Below are 24,302 nucleotides of genomic sequence, written 5' to 3'. Positions count from 1 at the left end.
GGCGCAAATGTTTGTGATTTTAGCTTCGTTGGAAATCAATGAAAAGGGAGTAGTTCGTGATCTTCCTGTGGTGTGTGAATTTTCGGGAGTGTTTCTTGAAGACATCAATGATTTATCACCAGAGTGAGAGATTGAGTTTACTATTGACTTGCTACCCAATACTAGTCTTGTTTCTATGGCTCCGTAAGGAATGTCTGCTTCTAAGTTGAGCGAGTTGAAAAAACAGTTAGAAGAGTTAAATGAGAAGATATTTGTTCATCCAAGTGTTTCTCCTTGGAGCGCGTCGTTATTGTTAGTAAAGAAGAAGGATGGTAGCATGAGGTTATGTGTTGACTGTCGACAGTTTAAGAAGGTGACGATTAAGAATAAATATCCTCTTTCGAGAATCAATGATTTAATGGATCAATTAGTCGTAGTAAAATTGATTTGTGGTCGGGTTACCATCAGATTCGAGTGAAACCAGAAGATATTCTGAAGATTGTGTCCAAAACATGGTCACTACGTGTATTCTTTAAAGTCGTTTGGTGTGACCACTGCACCAGGTGTGTTTATGGAATATATGAATATAACTTTTTATCAGTATTTGGATGAGTTTATGGTGGTATTCATTGACAATATTACCGAATTATGGTGGATTTATTGAAAGAGGAGCAATTATATGCTAAACTATATAAGTAAGTTTTGGTTAAGAGGAGTAAGTTTTCTTGGACACGTATTATCTAATGGTGGTATTGCAGTTGATCTTTCGAAGGTTGATGATGTGTAGCAATGGGAGACTCTGAAGTCTATTACGAAGATTAGAAATTTCCTTGGATTAGCTGGATATTATTGTAGATTCATAGAAGATTTTTTGAATTGAAAACAAAGATTAGAAATTTCCTTGGATTAGTCGGATATTATTGTAGATTCATAGAAGGTTTTTTGAATTGAAAATGTCTTGTTGACTCTAAAGGTTCAAGCGTATGAGTGAGATATTTCTTATGAAGAGAGTTTTGATGAACTCAAAAAAAGTTGACGACAGCTCTGATTTTGATGCAGAGAAAGAGTCAAGTCTCTAATTTATAGGATGACAAGTTAAATTTTCAAAGTTAAAGTGATGCAAAGAAAGGATCAAGTTAAAGTGATGCAAAGAAAGGGTCATAACTCTTCGATAAGGGATTTTACAATCAGTTTGTATTAGAAAATAAAATCAATTCGAGGTGTGTATTTTTCTCCCTTCTATGCCATCTTTAATAGAACCCTCAACTTTTAAGCTAATGTGATTTGCCAGTCACTGTTTGGTGTTTTTTATGAGATGTAAATAAGTCATCAAATCAAATATACTAAGATGTGATCAATGCAGCTTCCTAGTGTTTTCCTATGTCATCTAGTACGAAATAAGTTTAAAAAAAATACATATACACAGAAAATTGATTCATTTTATTCCAAGATTTAATATAACCCCAAGTGTAACTTTAACAACTCATTATACATTCATTCGTAAGCGTTCTCATATATCACATATTGTGTTGCCTCTGCTGCAAAAATAATATCCATTTAAAAGAGGACTTTCTTACTATATAAGAAACTAGTAAACGAAGTTTTTGATAATCTCCATCAAAGCTTCAAAGTCCAGTGTACTGTTGAGCTATCTCCCCTGAAATGACCAGCAGATATTACAAGAATAATCTCAAACATAATCACAAAAGAATCAAGAGTACTCGGTAGATCTAGACCTAACTAAGAAACTAGGAAACCGTAAAACTCAGGTTTGTTGTGTAGTGATTCTAATGCAATTCCAGATAAATAGGATTTCTATGTTAAAAGAAATTTTTTAGTTATGGTCATGCATAAGGATGGATAATTAGCTCAAACTAAGTGAAGGATCTTAAAATTCATAGTTTAAGATTAGTGTATCAAACCCTTTATATTATTGTTTCAAAATAGACTTCATGCTTGAAACAAATTCATATTTCAATTCCTAAGTATGCTAATCAAACACAAAACATAATAAAAGAAAATATTACAACATAATTTAATAAAAAAATTAAATTAATTAAACTCAATAGGCGTCACAAACATGATTACGTATGGAAAGAAACATTACCTAGCACTCAATTGACAAAACAAAAATAAAACATCAGAACTCCAGCATGCATGCAAAAGACTTGTATTTAAAAGATTTAGAACATTCAATTATAACTATTCCATACAATGTAAGGCTGAAGACAAAGACAACTACCGCGGTAAGACTTTCGTTTTGGGGTCAGAGGGGTACCTGCAAAAAAGGTTAGCACTCCGACGCTCAAGTTAGTATATGAATGAGGTGAAACTTTAAAAATATGAATAAAAAAATACCTGATTGTGACGCAGAATCACACGGATATAGTAGAGATACTACTCATCTTTAGTTTGTCTAGCATGAAGTGTAGACTACCAAGTAGTTGTAGATCAACAGTTGAGATGAAAGAGGGCCGGTGTTCTAGTCCGTTTACCAATATTTGAGCAGACTGAACGACTAGATTAGATTACACATAAAGATTGCTGCAAGTCTTAATGAACTTTTGACTAATCCAAAACAAAATCCCAAATGAACTCAACAACACTATCAAACACCACATTACTATATTGAATTCCAAAATCTATATGAATCACAATGATCTTCAGATTAAATATAACAATAAAGAATAAAGTATCTATATACAAATAGATATCTTCGGATTTTTTTTGACATAGATCTTCGGATTAAAATCTAGAAATAGTGAGAACATAAGACACAACCAACAGAATATTTATGTTTGGAACAATTGCCATCAAATTGCATATTTTGGACCTCAATATGAGCACAATTTACCTTACCAAACACCGGATGGAGATACTTTCCCAAACCACGCTGTTCACTCTAGAAAATGAAACAAGTTTTCTACAGAAACGTTTATGACTCGAATTCCTTAGAGATTATCTTACAGTCTGCAGAACATGATGGTTCCAATAATGAATTCTGGTGCCCAATGAAATCCTTAGAGAGAACGAATTCCTATTCCAATATATCAGAAATAAAAGAAACAAACGGTAAAAGAGTGCAAGAATAACTCTCTTTAGATGTAGATCATCAAATCAAACACGGCCACAATTTGATTAAAAACGGAGAAGGTAGCGAGAAGAGATATGCTCCACAATTCTGTTCAGCAATGTTGTGCATGCAATCCAGGGAGGACTATTGTGGAACAAATATATACAGTCCATATGGAACGGAAAAAATTTCGGCATCCCCACTTCGATAAATATCCACTTGGGAGAATATAGAAAAAAGTGAGCCATATCAAGTCGTCAAGAATTCCTTGGCTCGGCCATAAAAATGTACTTCAGTCTAGAAACTGGTATGCTTCAATATTATGCTCCTGCTACAAAATTATAAATACAAAAACTCGCAACACTCCCAGAACACACCATCAAAAAAAGACAGATATCATATAAAAGAAGGGTTGTATTTGTATCCCAACTTTGGAACAATAGTATGTTAACCTCTGTTGCCGAATAGCATGTTAAACTATGTTGCCACAAGCCATATGCCACATCACACCAGACTTTCATATGGGTTGCCTCTGTCTCCTCTATAACACTCGAAAAAATTCGAAGGAATTCAAAATTGCCGAGTGTCAAACACATTGAAGTGTAAAGAGTCTTCTGAGTAGAAATGACAAAATTGTAGAATACAACATAACCTCTAAAGACATAATGGTTCGTGGACATATATATCCAGCCAATTTGCAAGTACTTGTATCCAAGGTGCCACCTAATACCAAAGGATCTATCGTCAAATCGTACCTAACCAAGGTGCCCAAATTAAACCCTAGAAAATATATACACCAGCTACCACAACATTTTGAATGAATTCGTTCACCAAAGATAATTTATACAATGCAGCAGAGACACTTATCTCCAATTTCTCCACTATAGACCAAATAAAAATGTGAGTGTGATTCAGAATTAAGAAAACTTCTGTTGTACAGCAAAGTTACTCTGTCAGCAACATACGATAAATGTACAGAAAAATTAAACTGCCAGATAGGTTGTAGAAAAAGGACCCAAGAAGAAAGAAAGAATATAGCATAACTCTCCAAACCAAGTTGCAGATCCAGATAACAGAGAGAGGCCCACCAATTTTTCCGAATGTCTAGAAAATTATGTAAACTTCTGCACTTTCTGAATACAAAAACCCAAATGTAGAACAAACATTTGTAAGACAAAAGTAGATGTTAAGAACCCTTAAGATGATATTTTCAATTAAACATCAATAGACAAACTAAAACTAAAGGAATTAATAAGAAGCCTAGACAAAAAGAATCAACAGAGAAGAAATCAAATGAAAGAATCTCAGTACCAAAAAAACTAGAGCCATATTTCAATTCACATGTATGCCAATAAAATCCAGAACAAAATGAAACCCCAATATCAAGAAACCATAAAGGAACCATAATACAAAACCCGAAGAATAATATGCTCACAAACTACTTTTCCTGAAACACCAGAGAAAATAAATGATCAAGAATAATATTTTTTTCAAAGGAATAAAGAATTTTAGAAAACTAAGAGATTTTAAAAGAGATCACCAAAGCAAAACGCAGGCTCCACGATATATTGAAAATTAGACTAACAAACCAAGCTGCAAAAAAACAGATTTAGATTCAAATCGTATGTCTTGAGATCAAAGTCTGAAATTAAAAATAATAAAGAATTGCAATCATAATCCTTCTTCTCCATTGTAATCAAGAAGTGCAAACTGTTCCGGATACCTCGAAATCAGCTCGCTACAATACAGATAATCACATGTCAATATTCTTTTAATTTTAACAGCATTGAATGTTTATCAAATGAAGCATTATTATATAGAAAAACTACACAAATTATCAAAATAGAATTCAAAGAACAATCAATTAAAACCCAAACAAGACCATTAAAAAAAGAAGAGCAAACTCCAAGATCAAAACCAGCAAGAACCAGATCAAACCCCTTCATCATAAGACCCAATGTAACCAAGGAAAAGAGAGAGTAGGAATATAAAAACTTGAATATCAAAGAAGAGGAAGATTGAATCCGAAGGAATTGTGATCATATAAATTACATCTCCTGTAACACCAAAGAGGAAGATAACAAATCAACAAATATATGCTCGCAGAATTGATAAAGAAATACTGAAACGGAAAGTGACAAGAGAAGCTCTGCACTATTAAGAACATTATTTTACCATGCCTTACTAAGAGAAGTCAAACTCCTGTGACGCCAACATAGAACTCGTGCAAGAATTCAATCAGAGGAGATCACAACATGAAAGAACAACAGCAGCAGCAAATTGTAGATTCTGGTGCTGCTGCAATTACAGATTTTGTGGGGGACACTCGGGGGAAAAAATCTTATTTTTCTGCTCAGATATAACACAATTGAAAAGAAAATAGGGAAAATAATTATAACAGGCAAATACCCCCGAACAATAGAATGCCAAACCATGTTGTCCAAAATTCCTCAACCTCCCTAAGATGTACTTTAGAATTTTGTATGCTTCATATATTCCTAATGCAGAAACAGGACAACTCCAACTACAGCAAGACATGCCTTCAAAGAAAAAAGCTATCACAAATCCGAAAACTTACACACATATGCAAGTAATACAAAAATCGATCTTTTCCCAGGTTGAACACAGTATGCGAACATCTTCCTGTCACAGGTTCCATATCAAATCACAAGGGACCGACAAAAGCTGAATATGAAAGAGACTGAAATGTGAAGAGTGAGTATAGATGGCCAAATTAAGGCCTAGCAACAGGATTATGAAGTATTAGACACAGCCTGCAAAAGATGATATGATTCGATGGGACAAACTTCCATCCAATTTGCAAGACTATGTGCCCATATGAAATGACACAATACACTGGAGTACTTTGACCACTGCAAGGAAGAGGATATACTTTTAAAAGAATAAACCGAGGACAATTCACAATCCAAGAAGAGTATATTAAAAAAAACTGATTTATAGATTACTCATAGCTTGATACTACACAAAACACTATTGATGCAAAACACACTACATAACAGAAAACAGTACATATTTCAATTCGCAATTCATGTAAGGTGATAATTGCAAAATATCACCATTATTTCATATCAATCTGCAAAGGAGTAAATCGAGAAAACAGGATCATAAAGGTGTAAATCGAGAAAACAGGACAATAAAACTCTATATAGAAGCAATGAAATGAAAACAATTCACAATCCAAGAAGAGTATATTTAAAAAGAAACTGATTGCTTGATTACACACACATTGCTTGATACTACAGTACACATTACATAACAGAAAACAGTACAAGTTTCAATTTGCAATTCAAGTAAGGTGATAAATGCAAAACATTACCATTATTTGATATCAATCTGCAACCTTAAGACATAAAATTCAAACCAAAACTCCAGATTTTGCCAATAAGTGCTGCCAACAAATTAAACGCAAAACACCCATATGTACAGAAATCAACCGAGGAATAATAGTTGACACAAAAGAACAATCATTTAAAACCCTAACAAAATAATAGTAGACAGTAACTTCCAAGGTCAAAACTAACAAAAACCAAATCAAACTTAAGAGAATCAAGAAAGCAAAAAATCAACAGCCATGAAGATCAAACAAGAGGAAAATAGAACTAGAAGAAATCGTCTGTTAACATATTAACTATCCTGCAACACCAGAGAGTAAACACCAAATCAAAGAAGATATGGTTTCAGAACCAAAAAATATAATCAATATAAAAAGAATTTAATGGAGATCACCAAATCAAAAATTGAAATGCTAAGCTCCATGCTCTGATGAAGGTTATTAGTTGGACACAACAACGCTGCAGAAAAACACGTTCAAAAATCAATTTGTATGCCTTGCAATCAAAGGCCGGAAACAAAAATGGTAAAGAATGACCCATAAAAAATTGATTTAACTATCTGGAGTTATTTTCCGTTCTGGTTGTTGTATCAAGGCATTCTGGATATCCACCATATTTCTCAGCTTTCTGCGAAACGGGATAAATGCATCTCCCTGCAAAACTCACACAGCTCAAAGAATCCGACAAAAGTAGATGTTGTGTATCAAATCAAACAAAAGACTAAAGCGTAAAAGTCTTGGTAGTGATGACCAAATTAAAGTGCAGCCATAGTAGGAAGCGTCAGTATCTGACACACGACACTGAGACGTGCTTGGGCTATATCAAAGATTCAAAGATGGTATCTAATTCCATAATTTGCACTTAGCCAAAGATCTAAGTCCCTGATAACAGAAACACAAAAACCTCAACAAGGAAGAAACACAAACTTCAACAACTTATACAAGATCAAAAGAAAACTTCAAAAAAAATACGCTCTCAGAATTGAAAACAAAAATAATTTTATAGATATCACCAAATCAAAAAGCTAGGCTGATGCATGCTTCGAAGAAGGGTATTGTTTTGACAAAGCAAGATGCTGCTGCAGCAAAACATGTTCGAAATTCAATTTGCATGTCTGGATATAAAGGCGAGAAAAAGAAAAGAAAAAGACTCGTTGAAGAAGTTAAATTTATCTATCTGGAGCTGTTCTCTGTTCTTAAGGTTTTAGATATGAAGCTAATCACTTTGGATGATTTCTCCTCCTTGTTCCATCTCCCCATTGCCAGTAGATTCTTCACCGCTCTTGTTATTAACCAAGAGCTTATATGTATTGCGACTGTACGAAATTTGGGAGCTTATATGTTATGGAAAGAAACATTATCTAGCACTCAATTGAAAAAAAAAATCAGAACTTCAGCATGCATGCAAAAGACTTGTATGAAGAAGATTTAGAACATTCAATTATAACTATTCCATACTGAAACAATGTAAGGCTGAAGACGAAGACAACTACCGCGGTAAGACATTCGTTTTGAGGTAAGAGGGGTACCTGCAAAAAAAGGTTAGCACTCCGACGCTCAAGTTAGTATATGAATGAGGTGAAACTTTACAAATATGAATAAAAAAATACCTGATTGTGACGCAGAATCACACGTATATAGTAGAGATATTACTCATCTTTGGTTTGTCTAGCATGAAGTGTAGACTACCAAGTAGTTGTAGATCAACAGTTGAGATGAAAGAGGGCCGGTGTTCTTGTCCGTTTACAAATAGCCGGTGTTCTTGTCCGTTTACAAATATTGAGCAGAGTGAACGTCTAGATTAGATTACACATAAAGATTGCTGCAAGTCTTAATGAACTTTTGACTAATCCACTAAGCATCATAAAAAAAGGAATGGCATACTCCAAAAGTAAAGATGTATATTATATATATTGTTGTATGATGGGCTATTAATGTAAAATAATCGTGATAATGGTGCTATCATCTGATAATTATATACCAAAACTGCTTTGTCAATCATCTGATAATATATCTTGCGCTTAAAGATGTGTACTATATCCACTAACAAACACCACATTACTATATTGAATTCCAAAATATATATGAATCACAATGATCTTCAGATTAAATATAAGAATAAAGAATAAAGTATCTATATACAAATAGATATCTTCAGATTTTTTTTGACAGATCTTCTGATTAAAATCTAGAAATAGAGAGAACATAGGACACAACCAACAAAATATTTATGTTTGGAACAATTGCCATCAAATTGCATATTTTGGATCTCAATATGAGCATAATTTACCTTACCAAACACCGGATGGAGATACTTTCCCAAACCACGCTGTTCACTCTACAAAATGAAACAAGTTTCCTACAGAAATGTATGACTCGAATTCCTTAGAGATTATCTTACAGTCTGCAGAACATGATGGTTCTAATAATGAATTCTGGTGCCCGATGAAATCCTTAGAGAGGAAACGAATTCCTATTCCAATATATCAGAAATAAAAGAAACAAACAGTAAAAGAGTGCAAGAATAACTCTCTTTAGATGTAGATCATCAAATCAAACACGGCCACAATTTGCTTAAAAACGGAGAAGGTAGCGAGAAGAGATATGCTCCACAATTCTGTTCAGCAATGTTAAGCATGCAATAAAGGAGGACTATTGTGGAACAAATATACACAGTCCATATGAAACGGTAAAAATTTCGGCATCCCCACTTCGATAAATATCCACTTGGGAGAATGTAGAAAAAAGTGACTTCCAAGGTCACCCATATGTATACACAAAAGAACAATCATTTAAAACCCTAACAAAATAATAGTAGACAGTAACTTCCAAGGTCAAAACTAACAAAAACCAAATCAAACCTAAGAATCAAGAAAGCAAAAATCAACAGCCATGAAGATCAAACAAGAGGAAAATAGAACAAGAAGAAATCGTCTGTTAACATATTAAATATCCTGCAACACCAGAGAGTAAACACCAAATCAAAGAAGATATGGTTTCAGAACCAAAAAATATAATCAATATAAAAAGAATTTAATGGAGATCACCAAATCAAAAATTGAAATGCTAAGCTCCATGCCCTGAAGAAGGTTATTAGTTGGACACAACCACGCTGAAGCAAAACACTTCAGAAATTAATTTGTATGCCTTGCAATCAAAGGTCGGAAATAAAAATAGTAAAGAATGACCCATAAAAAATTGATTTAGCTATCTAGAGTTATTTCCCGTTCTGGTTGTTGTATCAAGGCATTCTGGATATCCACCATGCTTTCTGCGAAACGGGATAAATGCATCTCCCTGCAAAACTCACACAACTCAAAGAATCCGACAAAAGTAGATGTTGTGTATCAAATCAAACAAAGACTAAAGCGTAAAAGTCTTGGTAGTGATGACCAAATTAAAGTGCAGCCATAGTAGGAAGCGTCGGTATCTGACACATGACACAGCAGTGCTTGGGCTGTATCAAAGATTCAAAGATGGTATCTAATTCCATAATTTGCACTTAGCCAAAGATCTAAGTCCCTGATAATAGAAACACAAAAACCTCAACACGGAAGAAACACAAACTTCAACAACTTATACAAGATCAAAAGACAACTTCAAGAAAAATACGCTCTCAGAATTGAAAACAAAAATTATTTTATAGATATCACCAAATCAAAAAGCCAGGCTGATGCATGCTTTGAAGAAGGTTATTGTTTTGACAAACCAAGCTGCTGCAGCAAAACATGTTCGAAATTCAATTTGAAGAAGTTTGATTTATCTATCTGGAGCTGTTCTCTGTTCTTAAGGTTTTAGATATGAAGCTAATCCTGGCTTTGCTGCATAATGGTTAAACATATCTCTTACTTATCAAATGAAAACTTGTGTCAAGTCAGTTTCATGTGTGTGCTTCAACAATCTGAAGCATGCATCGCAAATCCATTAAGAAAACGCGATCGGCAACCTGAACGCAATGCAAATCCATTAAGAAAACACTATCAACCTGTCGCAACGCAAATCTATCAAGTAAACACAATCAGCAATCTAGAAACATTATCTAGCACTCCATTGACAAAACAAAAAAAAACATCAGAACTTCAGCATGCATGCAAAAGACTATTATGAAGAAGATTTAGAACATTCAATTATAACTACTCCATACTGAAACGATGTAAGGCTGAAGACGAAGACAACTACCGCGGTAAGACTTTTGTTTTGGGGTCAGAGGGGTACCTGCAAAAAAGGTTAGCACTCCGACGCTCAAGTTAGTATATGAATGAGGTGAAACTTTAAAAATATGAATAAAAAAATACCTGATTGTGACGCAGAATCACACGTATATAGTTGAGATACTACTCATCTTTGGTTTGTCTAGCATGAAGTGTAGACTACCAAGTAGTTGTAGATCAACAGTTGAGATGAAAGAGAGCCGGTGTTCTAGTCTGTTTACCAATATTGAGCAGACTGAACATCTAGATTAGATTACACAAAGATTGCTGCAAGTCTTAATGAACTTTTGACTAATCCAAAACAAAATCCAAAATGAACTCAACAACACTATCAAACACCACATTACTATATTGAATTCCAAAATCTATATGAATCACAATGATCTTCAGATTAAATATAACAATAAAGAATAAAGTATCTATATACAAATAGATATCTTCAGATTTTTTTTGACATAGATCTTCTGATTAAAATCTAGAAATAGTGAGAACATAGGACACAACCAACAGAATATTTATGTTTGGAACAATTGCCATCAAATTGCATATTTTGGACCTCAATATGAGCACAATTTACCTTACCAAACACCGGATGGAGATACTTTCCCAAACCACGCTGTTCAATCTACAAAATGAAACAAGTTTTCTACAGAAACGTTTATGACTCGAATTCCTTAGAGATTATCTTACAGTCTGCAGAACATGATGGTTCCAATAATGAATTCTGGTGCCCAATGAAATCCTTAGAGAGGAAACGAATTCCTATTCCAATATAACAGAAATAAAATAAACAAACAGTAAAATAGTGCAAGAATAACTCTCTTTAGATGTAGATCATCAAATCAAACACGGCCACAATTTGATTAAAAACGGAGAAGGCCGCAGCGAGAAGAGATATACTCCACAATTCTGTTCAGCAAGGTTGTGCATGCAATCAAGGGAGGACTATTGTGGAACAAATATACAGTCCATATGAAACGGAAAAAATTTCGGCATCCCCACTTCGATAAATATCCACTTGGGAGAATGTAGAAAAAAGCGAGCCAAATCAAGTCGTCAAGAATTCGTTCACCAAAGATAATTTATACAAAGCAGCAGAGACACTCATCTCCAATTTCTCCACTATAGACCAAATAAAAATGTGAGTGTGATTCAGAATTAAGAAAACTTCTGTTGTACAGCAAAGTTTCTCTGTCAGCAACATACGATAAATGTAGAGAAAAATTAAACTGCCAGATAGGTTGTAGAAAAAGGAACCAAGAAGATAGAAAGAATATAGCATAACTCTCCAAACCAAGTTGCAGATCCGGATAACAGAGAGAGGCCTACCAATTTGTCCGAATGTCTAGAAAATTATGTAAACTTTTGCACTTTCTGAATACAAAAACCCAAATGTAGAACAAACATTTGTAAGACAAAAGTAGTAATGATGTTAAAAACCCTTAAGACTGATCTTTTCAATTAAACATCAATAGACAAACAGAATCATCAGAGAAGAAATCAAATGAAAGAATCTCAGTACCAAAAAAACTAGAGCCATATTTCAATTCACATGTATGGCAATAAAATCCAGAACAAAATGAAACCCCAATATCAAGAAACCATAAAGGAACCATAATACAAAACCCGAAGAATAATATGCTCACAAACTACTTTTCCTGAAACGCACCAGAGAAAATAAAAGATCAAGAATAATATTTATTTCAAAAGGAATAAAGAGTTTTAGAAAACTAAGAGATTTTAAAAGAGATCACCAAAACAAAACGCAGGCTCCATGATCTATTGAAACTTATACTAACAAATAAAGCTGCAAAAAAACAGGTTTAGATTTCAAATTGTATGTTTTGTGATCAAAGTCTGAAAATAAAAATAATAAAGAATTGCAATCATAATCGTTCTTATCCATTGTAATCAAGAATTGCAAACTGATCCAGATACCTCGAAATCAGCTCGCTGCAATACAGATAATCACATGTCAATATTCTTTTAATTTTGACAGCATTGAATGTTTATCAAATGAAGCATTATTATATAGAAAAACTACACAAATTATCAAAATAGAATTCAAAGAACAATAAATTAACACCTAAACAAGACCATTAAAAAAAGAAGAGCAAACTCCAAGTTCAAAACCAGCAAGAACCAGATCAAACCCCTTCATCATAAGACCCAATGTAACCAAGGAAAAGAGAGAGTAGGAATATAAAAACTTGAATATCAAAGAGGAAGATTGAATCCGAAGGAATTGTGATCATATATATTACATCTCCTGTAACACCAAAGAGGAAGATAACAAATCAACAAATATATGCTCTCAGAATTGATAAAGAAATACTGAAACGGAAAGTGACAAGAGAAGCTCTGCACTATTAAGAACATTATTTTACCATGCCTTACTAAGAGAAGTCAAACTCCTGTGACGCCAACATAGAACTCGTGCAACAATTCAATCAGAGGAGATCACAACATGAAAGAACAACAGCAGCAGCAAATTGCAGATTCTGGTGCTGCTGCAATTACAGATTTTGTGGGGGACACTCATTTGGGGAAAAAAATCTTATTTTTCTGCTCAGATATAACACAATTGAAAAGAAAATAGGGAAAATAATTATAACAGGCAAATACCCCCGAACAATAGAATGCCAAACCATGTTGTCCAAAATTCCTCAACCTCCCTAAGATGTACTTTAGAATTTTGTATGCTTCATCTATTCACGTTCCTAATGCAGAAACACAACAACTCCAACTATAGCAAGACATGCCTTCAAAGGAAACAACTATCACAAATCCGAAAGCTTACACACATATCCAAGTAATACAACAATCGATCTTTTCCCAGGTTGAACACAGTATGCGAACATCTTCCTGTCACACGTTCCATATCATATCACAAGGGACTGACAAAAGCTGAGTATAAAAAAGACTGAAATGTGAAGAGTGAGCATAGATGGCCAAATTAAGGCCTAGAAACAGATTATGAAGTATTAGACACAGCCTGCAAAAGATGATATGATTCAGTGGGACAAACTTCCATCCAATTTGCAAGACTTTGTGCCCATATGAAATGACACAATACACTGGAGTACTTTGACAACTGCAAGGAAGAGGATATAATTTTAAAAGAATAAACCGAGGATAATTCACAATCCAAGAAGAGTATATTAAAAAAAAACTGATTTCTTGATTACACATAGCTTGATACTACACAAAACACTATTGATGCAAAACACACTACATAACAGAAAACAGTACATATTTCAATTCGCAATTCATGTAAGGTGATAAATGCAAAATATCACCATTATTTCATATCAATCTGCAAAGGAGTAAATCGAGAAAACAGGATCATAAAGGTGTAAATCGAGAAAACAGGACAATAAAACTCTATATAGAAGCAATGAAATGAAAACAATTCACAATCCAAGCAGAGTATATTTAAAAAGAAACTGATTGCTTGATTACACACACATTGCTTGATACTACAGTACACATTACATAACAGAAAACAGTACAAGTTTCAATTTGCAATTCAAGTAAGGTGATAAATGCAAAACATTACCATTATTTGATATCAATCTGCAACCTTATGACATAAAATTCAAACCAAAAACTCCAGATTTTGCCAATAAGTGCTGCCAACAAATTAAACGCAAAACACCCTTATGTACAGAAATCAACCGAGGAATAATAGTTGACACAAAAAAACAATCATTTAAAACCCTAACAAAATAATAGTAGACAGTAACTTCCAAGGTCAAAACTAACAAAAACCAAATCAAACCTAAGAATCAAGAAAGCAAAAAATCAACAGCCATGAAGATCAAACAAGAGGAAAATAGAACTAGAAGAAATCGTCTGTTAACATATTAACTATCCTGCAACACCAGAGAGTAAACACCAAATCAAAGAAGATATGGTTTCAGAACCAAAAAATATAATCAATATAAAAAGAATTTAATGGAGATCACCAAATCAAAAATTGAAATGCTAAGCTCCATGCTCTGAAGAAGGTTATTGTTTTGACAAACCAAGCTGCTGCTGCAGCAAAACATGTTCGAAATTCAATTTGCATGTCTGGCAATAAAGGCGAAAAAAAGAAAGAAAAAGACTCGTTGAAGAAGTTAAATTTATCTATCTGGAGCTGTTCTCTGTTCTTAAGGTTTTAGATATGAAGCTAATCCCGGCTTTGCTGCATAATGGTTAAACATATCTCTTACTTATCAAATGAAAACTTGTGTCAAGTCAGTTTCATATGTGTGCTTCAACAATCTGAAGCATGCATCGCAAATCCATTAAGAAAACGCGATCAGCGATCAGCAACCGCAATGCAAATCCATTAAGAAAACAGTTCAGCAACCTGACGCAACGCAAATCTATCAAGTAAACACGATCAGCAATCTAAGAAAACATATAAGACACAGCGCAAATCCATTAAGAAAATACGATTAGCAATCTAAGAAAACTAATTCCATTAAGAAAACTAATTCCATTAAGTAAACACGACCAGCAATCTAAGAAAACTTATTAAGCCGCAACGAAATCCATTAAGGAAACACAATCAGCAATCTGAGGAAGACGCAGCACAAATCATTAAGAAAGCACGCTGCAACGAAATCCATTAAGAAAACACGATAACAAACCCTAACAGCAATCTGGTTGTTGTATCAAGGCATTCTGGATATCCACCGTATTTCTCAGCTTGCTGCAAAACGGATAAATGCATCTCCCTGCAAAACTAAAGCGTAAAAGTCTTGGTAGTGATGACCAAATTAAAGTGCAGCCAAAGTAGGAAGCATCGGTATCTGACACATGACACAACAGTGCTTGGGCTGTATCAAAGATTCAAAGATAGTATCTAATTCCATAATTTGCACTTAGCCAAAGATCTAAGTCCCTGATAACAGAAACACAAAAACCTCAACACTGAAGAAACACAAACCTCAACAACTTGTACAAGATCAAAAGACAACTTCAAGAAAAATACGCTCTCAAAATTGAAAATAAAAATAATTTTATAGATATCACCAAATCAAAAAGCTAGGCTGATGCATGCTTCGAAGAAGGTTATTGTTTTGACAAAGCAAGCTGCTGCAGCAAAACATGTTCGAAATTCAATTTGCATGTCTGGCAATAAAGGCGAAAAAAAGAAAAGAAAAAGACTCGTTGAAGAAGTTAAATTTATCTATCTGGAGCTGTTCTATCTGGAGCTGTTCTCTGTTCTTAAGGTTTTAGATATGAAGCTAGTCCTGGCTTTGCTGCATAATGGTTAAACATATCTCTTACTTATCAAATGAAAACTTGTGTCCAAGTCAGTTTCATGTGTGTGCTTCAACAATCTGAAGCATGCATCGCAAATCCATTAAGAAAGCGCGATCAGCAACCTGAACGCAATGCAAATCCATTAAGAAAACACTATCAGCAACCTGACGCAACGCAAATCTATCAAGTAAACACGATCAGCAATCTAAGAAAACTTATTAAGCCGCAACGAAATCCATTAAGGAAACACAATCAGCAATCTGAGGAAGACGCAGCGCAAATCCATTAAGAAAACACGCTGCAACGAAATCCATTAAGAAAACACGATAACAAACCCTAACATCAAGCCATGACGAAATAAACAATCTGGAAAATTCGTGGAATAAAAATTACTGAAGAAATTTGATTCCTCTACAGCCATTCTCCGTTCTTATCCATTGCATCAAATAGCCCAAATCGCGGCAAAACAGATAAACAATGTCTTGATTATACAATCCAAAAAGCATATCAATACGCAAATCCCTAACAATCTTCCTCTGAGCAATAAATCAAATTCATCAAGCAAACGAGTAGAACTTAAAAGAAGAACAAACAAGAGAAAAATATAACAAGCTATTTTTGGTATTTCGGAATGATGGGAAACGAGGTTTATATAGAAGGTAGGATCGGGATTAACGGTGTGTAATCGCGGATGGAGGAAAATTTGACGGCCAAGATGCAATTGAAATAAAACTGTTACGCGGTTTTCTCTAAATAAGGCGTGTAAAACGGTAGATATGATAAGATATGAAACTTTTATGGGATTTACATGGTTGTGATATTGATGATTTTTTTTTTAAAATAAGAATTTAAAGTTAATGCAATGTAAAACAATATTAGGCACATATTTTTAGATTTATCAAATTATATTATATTTAAAAAATAAAAGCGTGATATAACATAATTCATGCTATTGTTAGATAGTATACAAATATTTTATAATGTATATATTCTTTATTTTTTAAAAAAGAAAATGCTAACTAATGTTATCGGGGCATTGATTAACACATTAATATAATAAGTTGAATATTATTTAAAAAATTAAAAAAACATATTTTTTTAAATATATGTATATTGAATTTATTGGAAATAAAAATAATTAATTTCTTTAAAGAATATTGTAGATATTTAATAAACTGAAAATAACATATTTTCTTTATTTGAAATTCTTAACAAATATCCGGATCACCATGATCTTTTTAAAATAATAATAAATTAAAATATGATAATTGATTATTTTAATTTTTTAAATTAAAATAACGCTAACATGTATAATATGCAATAAGAACACAAATTCAAAGTAATTAAAAAAATCTTAAATATTATTTTATTTTAATTAAAAATTAAAAATTATTTTTTCTAAACAAACTTTCTATTTTAGATTTGAGCACCCTTAAATTAAATAATATACTTATCATAATAGTACTCTTTAAAACATAAAATATAGAAGTTAAATAATATACATATAGATTTAACTTCAATATCATAAAATTTACGTAGACTTATATAAAATAAAGTGGAATAAAATTATGATTAAAATAATAAAATTGGTATATTTATAAAGAATGGAAATATAACCCTTTAACTAAAATTTAAAATAATAAAAGAAACAAATATTATTTTATAATATAACTAACAATATAGTTAAGTAAATTTTAAATCTAATTTTATACAACTAACAATATAGTTAAGTCAAACAAAGAAAGACATTAACACAATTTAGATTTATTTTTAAATTATTATAAAGTGAATTTACAAATATCGTATAAATTATTTTGGATATCATTTTAAATTTTTCTTTTCATTTTTGTCTATTATTAATTTTTTAATTTCTCTTTAGTAGAGATGGCAATTTAGTTTATATTTAGTGTATCTTTAATTATTTTTTTTACGATATATTGGATGAAATCCCACAAAATGGATACGTGCACATATAATTATTCACTAAAATAAACGAGCATAGGTACATTAATATCCACCACACTCCGTACTCATACAAAATATATTTATATATTATCGTTTACATTATTATATAAAAATAATGTTTATGAGTTTTTAAAAATATATCTTTATTAAATTATTACACATTTTAAAATAAATGTTTGTTTATTTCATAATTCAAGATTTTTTTTAATATTGTCAAAAAAATTGAAATGTTATGATGTTTTATAGTCAACATTTTATTACTAAAAATGTGGATAACAGAGTACGAGTACAGATAGTTAGATACCTATAGAGTATAGACATAGATATAAACATTGTTCCCACATGCATATGAGTTTGGGTACAAGAATTTTTTTTAAACATTTGTGGATAAGTATTATAATACCTTGCCCAAACATTCCTCATTGTCATTCTCACTCTTTAGTAAAGTCATATATTTAGGAAATGTGGATAATATTGTGTCTCTTAAATTTAAATTCTTTTGAATCTTATTACTTTTTTACTCTTTTTTACTACTTTTGTCTTATTGTATGTATCGTTATCATAGAATATAGTTTGTGCAGGTATATCTACATCACCTTTGAATCCTACTAGACTTGAAAATATTATCATCAACACCTCTTTTCCATTTTTACATATACATTTATGTAGGGGTGTTCATGGGTGCGGGTAATGTATAATATATTTCTTTTACTCTTGTGTTGAAGTTCATTTTTCCCCAGTTAAGTTTGAGTGCGTATTTCCTCAATGAAATTGTCATCCCTTGTTTGATTTGAGTATTTCAGCTTTGTTCTGATCTACCCATTTCCCCTGCAGATTTTCCCTAGTTCCCCAACCAAGTCTTTCCATTGATTTATTTTCGTGGAAATCCCCCTCGTGTCTCCAGCAGTTTCTAAATCGTAGTCTGGCTTACACATAGTTTTTGTACCCCAGAGTCTTTGTCCCCAGTGAGTTTTCCTTATGGAATGCATAATGCTCCTATGGATCTTCAGTATCTTCCGGATTCTTTTCCTTTGTGGAAAAATATTTCCCTTAAAGATTATTTTAACACTCATATCATATGCATCGTGAGGTCTCTTAGGGACCAAAATTTGTTTCTAGATGTTGTTATTTAAGTCCATTCTGTTGAGTTGATACGAAGATTTTAACCTTCACATCCTCAGCTAGAATGTCCTTAAACAGGGGCAGCTGTAAGACCCCAATTTTGACCTTAAGATCCCTCGTGTTATCTCATCATATGCATTGGCTTTGGGATTACACTTTGGCGTCCTTCTTACCCATCATCCATTGAGTTTGCATTGGGAGAGATCACCAAGCATATTTGATTGTATCATACTTTGTTTTTCATTATTTACTAACCAAAATGCCAAAAATATGTCTATGTATAGTTTTGTTTCTTTTGTAGGTAGTGTGTGCTTTCACTTATGCCTTATCAAGCTCACGACTAGGGTTTGAGACCCTTAGTGCAAGGAGATCAATCAAGAGATGGTTCATAATGGTTCTAGACATCGTATATGGATTCCTATTATCTTCACTTATCATTTTGATCAAGAAATCATCAAGAGTTTGAACCTAGTTTGCCTTGGAAACCCTAATTCATCTGGGTATCTTGTGTGACTTCCTCAACAAGTTTCTTCCTTATTTGATCAAATATTTCAAGGGATACTTAATATTATATCATCTTATACATATATGATCCTCCATGAGTCTCAAAGATCAAGAAAACTTCAAGTTGGCAAGATAGTTCAAAGGGGTTGACCAGAGAAAGTCAACTAGTCAAAACTAGGGTTCCCTATACCCTATCTCCTACAATATTTGTCATATTAAAATTATTCCAAGATGAAAGATACTCTTTATGACATTACAAACAAATTTTATATTGACATCAAGAGCTATTTTTGCTTGGAAAGTCATTTTTTATGTTGAAAGATTATAGGTCATTTTGAATGTGCCCTAATTAGGAGGTCAATTTCCAAGGACCATAACTTGCTCAATATTTATGATATTAAGACCATCCAAGTTCCACGATCAAACTAAAGATGTACTATCTAACTTTTATTCTTTTAGAAACTTCAAATTTGTCATACGGTGAACTGACTTTTTGTGTTTTTTAATCGCAATGTCGCGGTTAGCAAGAGTCGCCACCGACTTTTCTTTTATCCAATAAGGAAAGGTGGAAAAGAACAGGAAAGACCTCAATAGATTTTGGGTTCGGGAGGTACATTATACAAAGGGAAGGTGTTAGCACCCTTTGTATCCATGGTTATCCATGGGCTCTTAATTGCTGGATCACTTATATTTTTGTCTGAAAAGTGTTCGTGAATTGTTTAAAAAATGTTTCGAAAAGAGAGTTTAACTTTGTAATGATTCTCGTATGAATGTATACAAAGTATTTATCTCGTTTGATTTTGAAAATGGTTTAGAAAAATGTGACTTGGTAATGATTCTAGTATGAATGTATACCAAGTGGTGATTTTCTAGAATTTGCAAAGTGCGCGGGGTGGGAAATGTTTTAGGTTATGATCCCGCAATTGAGAGTTATACCTTCCTAAGGTCGTTATGAACGTTTCCTATCCTTATGAGGGTAAAACTGTCCTTACTATTGAGGAGTAAGCAGTTTTATCCTTTGGATGTTTAAGGGTCATCGTAGGGTCATCGATAGGTCATTGAAGGCAACAGTTGTAAGGATACCTTAGCATTCGAAGGGACGATCATCATTTAACCGTAGGCTACACCGAAGGGTCATCGAGGGACAAAATCGTATTTTCGAAGGCAACATCCGAGGGACTATGATTTATTTTATGATGATTTAATCGAAGGGCCATTGCTAAGTGTATCCCCACGTTCGCGGGACATGACCGTAATACCGTAATGTCGTAAGGCACAAGAGAGGTCCAAGATCACATATTTAAAGGCCATATTTTAAAGTTAAGTAGGTAATTAGGATGAGCCTCCACATTAAAATCAATACATTAAAATTACATTAAAATTAACTATTAAAATTAACACATTAAAATTAACTATTAAAATTAACACATTAAAATTAATTATTAAAATTAACACATTAAAATTAATTAGGCAATTTAGGGTGAGCCTCCACAATGGTATCCCACAAATAAAGTGGAAGACCTAACGGCAATCTTTTCCTGGGCCATATGAACCTTTGCAAAATTCAACAAACGGGTTAGCATACCAAAGCAGGGTGTAATCGAGGAGTTGCACCAAAGCAGTAATAGTATCAGGTAAACAAAGCATGGTTATAATAAAACAGGTCAGAAGGGCAAAGATCAAAACAGAACGAAAAACAGCGGCATCCATTACAACAATTCAAGGTATCCAGGCATACTTAAGTCTACATACAGAACCTCAAATATATTTATGAATTCAATTATAATATCACATGGGAATTCGGAACGTAAAGCGGCGATAGTAACGCAAACCTGTTTGCAATTGAATTGTAACCTTGAATTGGCACTCTTAGGGTTGATGCCGGATTGAGTTGAGCGGTGCCGCCGGCTTTTCCTTCAGGGCTTCCTTTAAACAACAAATTAAAACGAAGGAAATAAACTAGATCCTAACGTAAGGTTAGATTCGGTAAAAAGGTGCACAATAGTTTCCGTTGCAGAAACTATTGTGCGAAAAGAATTAACTAAATGCTAAAAAGGAAATGGGAAATTGCAAGGGGAGCAGTGTAGAACTCGTAATAAACAATGACTAAGCAACTGGAAAAGAAACTATGCAAAAGCAAAAACGGCAAAAGGAAAAAAAATGTGGAAAAGCCTCCTCCCCTTCTAGGTTTTCTTCGTGGCTATTTATATATGCTTCAGTAACCCGTTGCCAAAAGGTCTTCAACGTGCGCGTGGATATAGGGCCCAACATTCCTCAAGTCTCTTCAAGTCTCTGAGGCGTTACTGGCGCCCAAAAAGTAGGGGAATGGTGTGACGTTCGTCACACCATGTGTGACGTCCGTCACAGGGATGCGCAAGGCGTGACGCTCGTCACAGCCTCTGTGACGCTCGTCACAGGTGCAATACCTGAGTTCTTGTATTTTGGGCTGGGCCTTGCTATTTGGTTCGTTTTTCCTCCTTTTTGTACCTCTTTTCCTCCAATTCTACTTGTGTTTCCAAATAAGCCACCTGAGACAAATAGGAAGAAAATACCGCGTAATATTCAATAATATAAAGTGACCTGAAATAAATGATGATAAAATTTAATTGAATTAAGCCTTAAAATATGATATAATTTCATGTTATCACTAGGCGAGCGTGTAGCGAACAGGCCAGTTTGGGCCATTTTCATTCGTGAGCTGAGCCTTCGTTCCTTTAAGATCAGTGCCGTAAAAATGGGTCGGAGTGCCCTGAAAAACGTCTTGAAATATTAATGGGCAAATTTTGCGGTATGACAGCTGCCCCTGTTCAATATTCTTGAACCGAGAGAGTTAGAATGGTATGTGCCGTTCGTGGTCTGGAGGTGAAAGATTATTGAACACTAGAATGCCCCAAAAATTTGCACTTGCCAATTAGTCTTGGTGGAGATGGGCTTAAAGATGCCATCCAGGTAGTTTGATGAGGAGATTTCCAGATTGTGTCGTACGCTAGACGATGTCTGAAGACATGGATGTCATACCGGGTCATACACTAGACCGTATAGTGAATCCCCCATCATGCTGTTGACTTCGCTGGGGAGTCAGAGTATGTTGTATACTGCTGGGGATAAGGGATCAGAATGGGTCATATACTGGACCATATCTGAGTACCAGAGTGAGCTGTTCGTTAGGCGGATGACTTTGATGGGGATGAAAGATCAGAACGGATCGTACGCTAGATCGTTTCTGAGTTGCAGAATGAGCCGTCCGTTAGGCCGAATCTGCTTGAAGAGGGAGTAGCCGTATACTAGACTACCATTCAGAAATGTACCTGTCCGAAGGTAGCACCTGAGCAAGGGAGTAGCCGTATACCAGACTACCATTCAGGAATGTACCTGTCCGAAGGTAGCACCTGAGCAAGGGAGTAGCCGTATACCAGACTACCATTCAGGAATGTACCTGTCCGAAGGTAGCCCCTGAGCAAGGGAGTAGCCGTATACCAGACTACCATTCAGGAATGTACCTGTCCGAAGGTAGCACCTGAGCAAGGGAGTAGCCGTATACCAGACTACCATTCAGGAATGTACCTGTCCGAAGGTAGCACCTGAGCAAGGGAGTAGCCGTATACCAGACTACCATTCAGGAATGTACCTGTCCGAAGGTAGCACCTGAGCAAGGGAGTAGCCGTATACCAGACTACCATTCAGGAATGTACCTGTCCGAAGGTAGCACCTGAGCAAGGGAGTAGCCGTATACCAGACTACCATTCAGGAATGTACCTGTCCGAAGGTAGCACCTGAGCAAGGGAGTAGCCGTATACCAGACTACCATTCAGGAATGTACCTGTCCGAAGGTAGCACCTGAGCAAGGGAGTAGCCGTATACCAGACTACCATTCAGGAATGTACCTGTCCGAAGGTAGCACCTGAGCAGATGAAGGTTTAACTTGGTCGTACATTAAACCGTATTTGAGCAGCATCTGGTCTAGCTTGGTCGTACACTAGACTGTATTTGAGCAGCATCTGGTCTAACTTGGTCGTACATTAGACTGTATTTGCAGAATCCGAGGACTTGACGGTCTAACTTGGTCGTACATTAGACTGTCACTGAGCAGAATCTGGTCTAACTTGATCGTACATTAGACTGTATCTGGGCAAAATCCGAGGACTTGACGGTCTAACTTGGTCGTACATTAGACTGTCACTGAGCAGAATCTGGTCTAACTTGATCGTACATTAGACTGTATTTGATGACTGGAAGGTCTAACTTGGTCGTACATTAGACTGTATTTGATGACTGGAAGGTCTAACTTGGTCGTACATTAGACTGTCTTTGAGTTAAAGATCCAAATGGGTCTTATGATAGACTGTATTGGAGTTGTTGAGAGTCAGAATGGATCGTACGTTAGATCGTATCTGAGTTGTTGAAGGTCAGAATGGATCGTACGCTAGATCGTATCTGAGTTGAAGGAGTCATATGTTGAGAAGAATCAGGATGAACCGTACGCTAGGCTATATCTGATAGTATTTGTATATGTTGTATTTGCAATAAATGTCTGGGATGAACTTATAGAGGCCATCGTTAGGAGGATGTCTGACTGAATGTTGACATGGAGTATATCTGAAAGATGTATCTGAAGAAGAAAATAGTCGTACGCCAGACTACACCTCGGAATATACCGTACCCTTAGGCAGTATCTGAGGGATATAATTGAATCTTGAATGTAATTGATAAAGACGTCCGTCTGAATGGACCTTTGTTTTGATTGTGTCAAGAGGATACTTAACCTGAAAAATAAAGTTAGCTTCATGCCATGTCATGATGCATGAGATGCAAATGTTGTATGCATGCGTATGCTGTG

The 24,302-nt window shown here is 34.5% G+C and overlaps 3 long non-coding RNA genes across 3 annotated transcripts; 1 reads left to right on the top strand and 2 right to left on the bottom strand.

Annotated features, from left to right (window-relative positions):
• Positions 1-1,398: 1,398 nt before the first annotated feature.
• On the bottom strand, positions 1,399-8,660 carry LOC127085914 (uncharacterized). The gene is made up of 2 exons (XR_007789311.1): positions 2,338-8,660; positions 1,399-1,636 (listed from the first exon to the last, which is right to left on the bottom strand). It is a non-coding gene; the product is annotated as an uncharacterized LOC127085914 (long non-coding RNA).
• Positions 8,661-8,841: 181 nt separating this feature from the next.
• LOC127085916 (uncharacterized) lies at positions 8,842-12,470 on the top strand. The gene is made up of 2 exons (XR_007789313.1): positions 8,842-9,033; positions 11,537-12,470. It is a non-coding gene; the product is annotated as an uncharacterized LOC127085916 (long non-coding RNA).
• On the bottom strand, positions 11,677-14,369 carry LOC127085915 (uncharacterized). Its single transcript, XR_007789312.1, has 2 exons — positions 13,003-14,369; positions 11,677-12,884 (listed from the first exon to the last, which is right to left on the bottom strand). It is a non-coding gene; the product is annotated as an uncharacterized LOC127085915 (long non-coding RNA).
• Between the last annotated feature and the right edge of the window lie 9,933 nt (positions 14,370-24,302).

This window comes from Lathyrus oleraceus, chromosome 5 (assembly GCF_024323335.1).
Source record: "Lathyrus oleraceus cultivar Zhongwan6 chromosome 5, CAAS_Psat_ZW6_1.0, whole genome shotgun sequence".
Lineage (NCBI taxonomy): Eukaryota > Viridiplantae > Streptophyta > Magnoliopsida > Fabales > Fabaceae > Lathyrus > Lathyrus oleraceus.
Note: the sequence above shows the minus strand (reverse complement) of the source record. Positions and strands in the feature narration are given on the sequence as shown.